The following is a 5,981-nucleotide window of genomic DNA, read 5'->3' as shown; positions in this document are numbered from 1 at the left end:
CTGGCCGACTGACAGGCCATTTTGATAAATTCTTATGGGAAGGTACAATAGTCTGTATTTGTTCCTTACCAGGAAGCTTTTGGCTAGAGAGTGAGCCTATGATCTTTGGGGCAGTTTAGAAGGACATGTCTCTGCCCAGTGCCAGAGACACAGCTCAGATCTTTCTCTTTTGACCAGTAATCAAAGTCCTGTTGTTTCTGGCCCTGGTATTATAAGGAAAAAGTCTCCTTAGTGACCATTAAACTTTCTAGTACCTGACTAGCTATATTTACACATCTCAATTTTTCAGTATATTCTACAGTGTGTATATATGTGGAAGTATGTGAAGACATACACATGGAGGGGGCAAGTTTCAAGTGTTGAGATAGTTAGGGTTTGAAGACCAGGTGACAGTGTGTAACTCTTACGAATTGACCAAACCTCCCAGTGATTTCCATACTTTAAGTGGAAATAGAGTTGAATTGTCAGGTCTCACTTAATTTTTCCTATAATGTGAATATTAAGATATTATTAAAGAGCAGTAAAAGGTATAAATTTCAGATTCTAGAACAACTTGATTGGTGATGAAATGTTAAGCTTTCATTGCCTAATTTATAAAATGAAATTGGTAGAAACAAATATTCTTAGTGTCTTAGAAAAAAAAACACACACAAACAGCAAAAGTTACTCAGTGAAGCAATTTCATTTTGCATAAAAAGGTGTGTCAAGATCCAAACCAGACAGCACAAGCACGCCAGAGCAACAGTTTTGCTTGGCCTTTCATGTAGTCCAGTGGTAACTGTTCTTTCCCCATTCATTGGGACCCAATCTCACAATCTTTTCATGCTGGCTGGTCTTAGAAGAATCTGCGCAAAGGAAATGAAGGAAAAGGAACAGAGGTCAGCCACTCCAGGCCATCACATTCCTGGAATGCAGAGAGACCTGTGCATAAGCAAGTTTTACCACATTGGGGACAGTAAAAAAAAATTTCATAAAGGTTTTACAAGGTAGGGAAGACTTATGAAGTTTTAGGCTTTGGTGGACTAGCTATCTTTAATAGGAAAAATGAAAAAAAATTCTCGCACAAATAAATAAAATATTTTGAGACATGGATTCATTAATTAGTCCAGACTGGCCTCAAATTCAAGACCTTCCTGCTTCATATTCCCTCACTGCCGGGATTACAGGAAGCCTCTGGTATTTTAATGGTCATTCTTTATAAAGCATTATATTATATACCAGTCATGCTAAATGACGAAATAATTAAATGACTCCTCATTTGAGCCTACAAGGTGCTAAAACCAGAACAGAAGCCTGGAGTTTCTCTTTTTTTCTGCAGCTTTCTCCTCTGCAAAAGCATGTTAATCACTCAGTATACCTAAGAAATGGTGGTCACTATCTGTTGTATAAGTTTTTCCTACGGAGACATGAACAAATATCTATTCACCCAGAGGAGACACCAACAAAACCCAAAGAACAACCTCATCTAAGTCTACCTTGGACAGCCAGTGATTAACTGGGGTTACTTCCAGGAGCATGCGTATCTTATAAGCATCTCGACCACTGAAATGGTCCACTGAAATGAAGCCTCCCTTTGGGAACATTGAAAGCATATATCCTCTAAGAGGGCTGAGGGTCTCCTGTGTCTTGTGAACTTACTCACAACCCCTTCTTCCCATCAATGGAAGAATACTAATAAGTCTGATCTTGTGAGTATCTCCTGCAAGCAGTCAGTGCTGCTCTGATTTCAAGATAACAGCCAAGTACTGACTAGAGGACAAAGGTCACAACACTAACTTATCTCACACCCCTTCCAGGCTGACAGCACAAAGGCTCATTGTCCAAGACACATAGCCACCTTGGATTCTAGGTAGAACAAAGTAGAATAAACAACCACACCAATGAGGGTGATTATCTTCAATGGAGAGGCAACACCTTGCAGCAGGGTAATCATCTTGTGGGAATGAGATTACTCTGCTCCATCAACAAGGCCTTACTGGTCCACCTTTGAGAACCAGAACTAAGATAGTGAGCCATCGGATCACACTTTGACCAAAACTCTTGCCCATTTGCTCCAATTCTTTCTCTATCTAAACCTATAGCTTACATTAATCACTTAATGATGGACTTGCAGGTCTGTGTGTCTTCCCAGTGTCAGAATTTATTGCATAACAACAAATTCATACCATTTAGCCACTTTTGTGACAACAAGTTGTTATATAATCTAGCCTACTTTGCTAACTTGGCCAAGGTAAATGTCAACTTTTTCCTTCCAATTCTAACTATCAATATTAACTCATACCACAGAGCACACATTAACTATATCTGTGTACTTATATACATATGTAATATATATATATATATATATATATATATATTACAGAATGAATATAAGTTAAAGAGTCTGCAGCAGAATGCAAGAGGCTTTAAGATTGGCTGAGTTGATATTAACATAATAAACTCCACCAGCTGGAGTTGGAGAGAGAAGCTGCAGAGATCAGCTGAGAGAAGAAAGGCAAAACCATATTCCAAGAGCAGGGAAATGGGTCCAGATCAGGAAATGAAAGTCGGGTCAAGATGAGCGAGAAACTGGACAGGCAGACAACCTATTTGGTCATGTCTAGCAAGACACAGAGCCAGGCCCAAGGTACAGGAATGGTCAGAGAGTCCATTATTTACTGGTTCTTGATACACATGCTCCAGATCTCAGATCTGTGGGAGGCATGTCTTCCACAGTGTTAAGCAGCCCTGTATTCCTGGTAAGAAAGTGATACTCGTTCCTTGGTCTGGCATGTCCAATAAAACCTTGGGCCTGGCTTAGATGAAATAATTTTTAAAAATCCATGTTTTCCTACAGTCCCTATCTTAATAAATGTATATGGTGACTCTCTTTTTAACTTCCTGGAATAATTCATTTATCAGCTGGATAGATAATGCCTGACAGATGGTGTGGTTTCTGGGTCTACCCAGAAGTTGTAGTCATCCTTCTACTTCAAAATAGAGTGAGAATAAAAACAGCTTCTTGTAACTTGGAGTCTTTGGGGAAAGGGAGCAGGCATAGCACTGATGCTTTTATCTGTTCCTCTTTTTGGTTTGGTTTGTTTTTGTTTTTCATGACATAACTCTATATGACACATTAAGTCTATATGACACATAATTCTATATAACTAATCAAAAGCACCCTGGAGTTCTGCATTTTTAGTGAGCCACATTGTTGACACCTCCTTTCTATTCCTTTCACCATTGCTCATATTTAAATGTCATACTGGGATGCATGGATAAGCCTAGTCCTTGAGGCCTTCTAGACTCAGACCTTTGTCCTTTAAATTCCCCTGACAGGATCAATGAAACGTTTTATTGAACTGTTTGTTGCCTTGCTTCCACTAGAGTTTGCTCATAATCACTGGTTAACAGGAATGACGGTAGTGGTGGCCACTGTGATCATGGAAATGCCTGATTGTAGAGCTCCTATTGTTAAGGGAAATGAAAAAGGAACTGATTACGAGGTCCCTCAAAACAAAGAGAAAAAATTCTAAAACATCTCTACTGATCTTCATCTAAGTGACCTCATCACTAAGATGTGAAGAATGTTCCTGGTTTCAATCAGCCTATGTGCACTGGTGCAGGCCCCCCTACACACAGACAAAGCTTGGTGGGGCCACTAAAAAAAGTGAGTTTGGTGAGCTGGATGTGGGTTTGTACAGATGACCTTTCCAAATCCTTACCAAATTATGCAAGGTTTGCTTAGCATCTCTCGCATGCCATCTAATTTACTATGGTTCCCAGTGTGTTTTTTTTTCTCTGTGGGAGATGAAATAGATATATGCACATACACATATACTCATTTTTGAAATTTGGATTTAATCAATTCCTTTTTTTAACCCTTGCTGTGCTTCTTTTACAGTATCATCGTTCTCCAAATCCTAACCAGTCTCCGGATGCAGCTTTCTATGTGTCCTTCCTCTTACCCAGTTGTCTTATGGCAGACCTGAGTGGCTTGCGGAGCACACACATTCCTAGGTTACGTTTATCTGGGGTCCATCATTCTATTGTCAGTCTGAAAACTAATGCCTCTGCTAAGCTGTAGAAACCAGAAAGAATTTGCTTCCTTCAAAACAAGTTTCAACTGAGTCTGCTCAGATAGATTAGATAAATCCAACTTAATCACTGGCATTGCTTCCTTGTCTCTCCTCACACCACAGTTGGGTTTTTGAATGGGGGGATAATGTGAGGTAATCCAGTTTCACTATTTCCATCCTACCTTTAGTAAAGAGCCCTACCTTAGAAAACAAGAATGAGAATTGTTAGCTAATCATGGGATTTCACATCTTTCCAAGCAAGTCCTTTCCCTCATAAAAGCTTAAAGTCAATAGATAGATAGATAGATAGATAGATAGATAGATAGATAGATAGATGGATAGTAGTAGTAGTAGTAGTAGTAGTAGTGGCAAGTGTTCTTTGAGGAAAAAAGGAAAATACCATATTCCATGGCAAGATTTGCATGGTGTTGATCAATGTCATTTCACTGTCTAAAATCACTTCTGAGAGATTAGTTTCTTCAGACACAAAGCTAGTCAACACTCCAGCATCACTACAGGGTCGTATATTTTCACTTGCTATTAATTTTATCATTTTTTCCTATCCCTTCACATTATGTGGGAAACCTCACTTCACAGAATAATGTAAAATGTACCTTGCAAACAGGACCTGTTTTTTAAATCACAGTTGTGTTAGCTAAACTTCATTATGTATGCCTACACCACACATTTGTTTTAATGATTACATGAAAAACTGTACTCACAGTGATATCTAATATTTGTTATATGCAGAGCATACTAGGTCTATCCATTTATCTCATCCTGCAACAATCAATCCCATGATAACCCCATTGCCAACTTCATTTTGAAAATAAAAGTACAGAGGTACAGAGCAAGTAAATTTTGCAACATCACACATTGCAACACTCTAATGTTCAAAAAGAAACTGCGAATGAATATATTCATTCTATCAGTCCTAGTACTCCAGAGGACTCTGCCTAAAATGACAGGTGATGCAGCTAGTAATTAAGACTATGGATTAAAGGTTTGTACTTTTCTTCCTTCAGCTTTTCTTCAATAGCTCTTCCTGATCTGATCTCAGATTTGTCTGTGTCCAGTGATATTGCCCTCTATGTTCTATGTCTCCCAAACTCTCTTGACTTCCAGTGGAGTGTGATCGAAACGACGTGCTGGCAAGGGAGTGGGTAGGAGAGAGCAATGTCAGGACATCAGTCTCCTATTCTCCTGTCTGTTGTCGTTTGGACAGTGGCTGAGTTTCTCCATCAAAGCCCATCTCTCTTACATGTACAGCTTGAATCTGCTTTCAACTCTGCCAGTCTTTGTGCTTGCCCTAACTGGTTGAAAGATTATAATAACTCTTTCAGGGATTCCCTCCATTTGTTATTCTTGTTCCCTTAATTCTATTCATACTTCATTTTTCATTTTTAAAAATATATATGGAACTAGGGATCGAACCTAGTCTGCCAAGCATGCAAGGCAAGTGGTCTGACTCTGTATTAACTGTATTATTTCCAAGCATCTAGCCACACATGCACACACATACGTATGCATATATGTATATGTGTGTATATATATATGTATATATGTATGTGTGTATGTGTGTGTATATATATATATATATATATATATATATATATACAGACATATATACATGGGGGGTTTGAGAATGACTTACAGGTTACAGTACAGCTACGGACACGAAGTCCAAGAATCTAGTTGATGCTCAATCCATCAGGTTGCATGTCTTAGCTGATCTTCAGTAGATGGTGAAATCTCAAAGAAGTTGACTATAATGCCAATGAAGAAATAGATAGGTCTGCTAGCAGGGTGAGGGAAAGCAGGCAAATAACAAAGACTTCCTTCTTCCATGACCTTAGATAGGCCCAGATTAAAAGTGTGTCTTTCAGCCGGGCGTGGTGGCGCATGCCTTTAATCCCAGCACTC

The sequence above is a fragment of the Mus caroli genome, chromosome 2 (assembly GCF_900094665.2).
Source record: "Mus caroli chromosome 2, CAROLI_EIJ_v1.1, whole genome shotgun sequence".
NCBI classification, from domain to species: Eukaryota; Metazoa; Chordata; class Mammalia; order Rodentia; family Muridae; genus Mus; species Mus caroli.
This window is presented reverse-complemented; position numbering follows the sequence as displayed.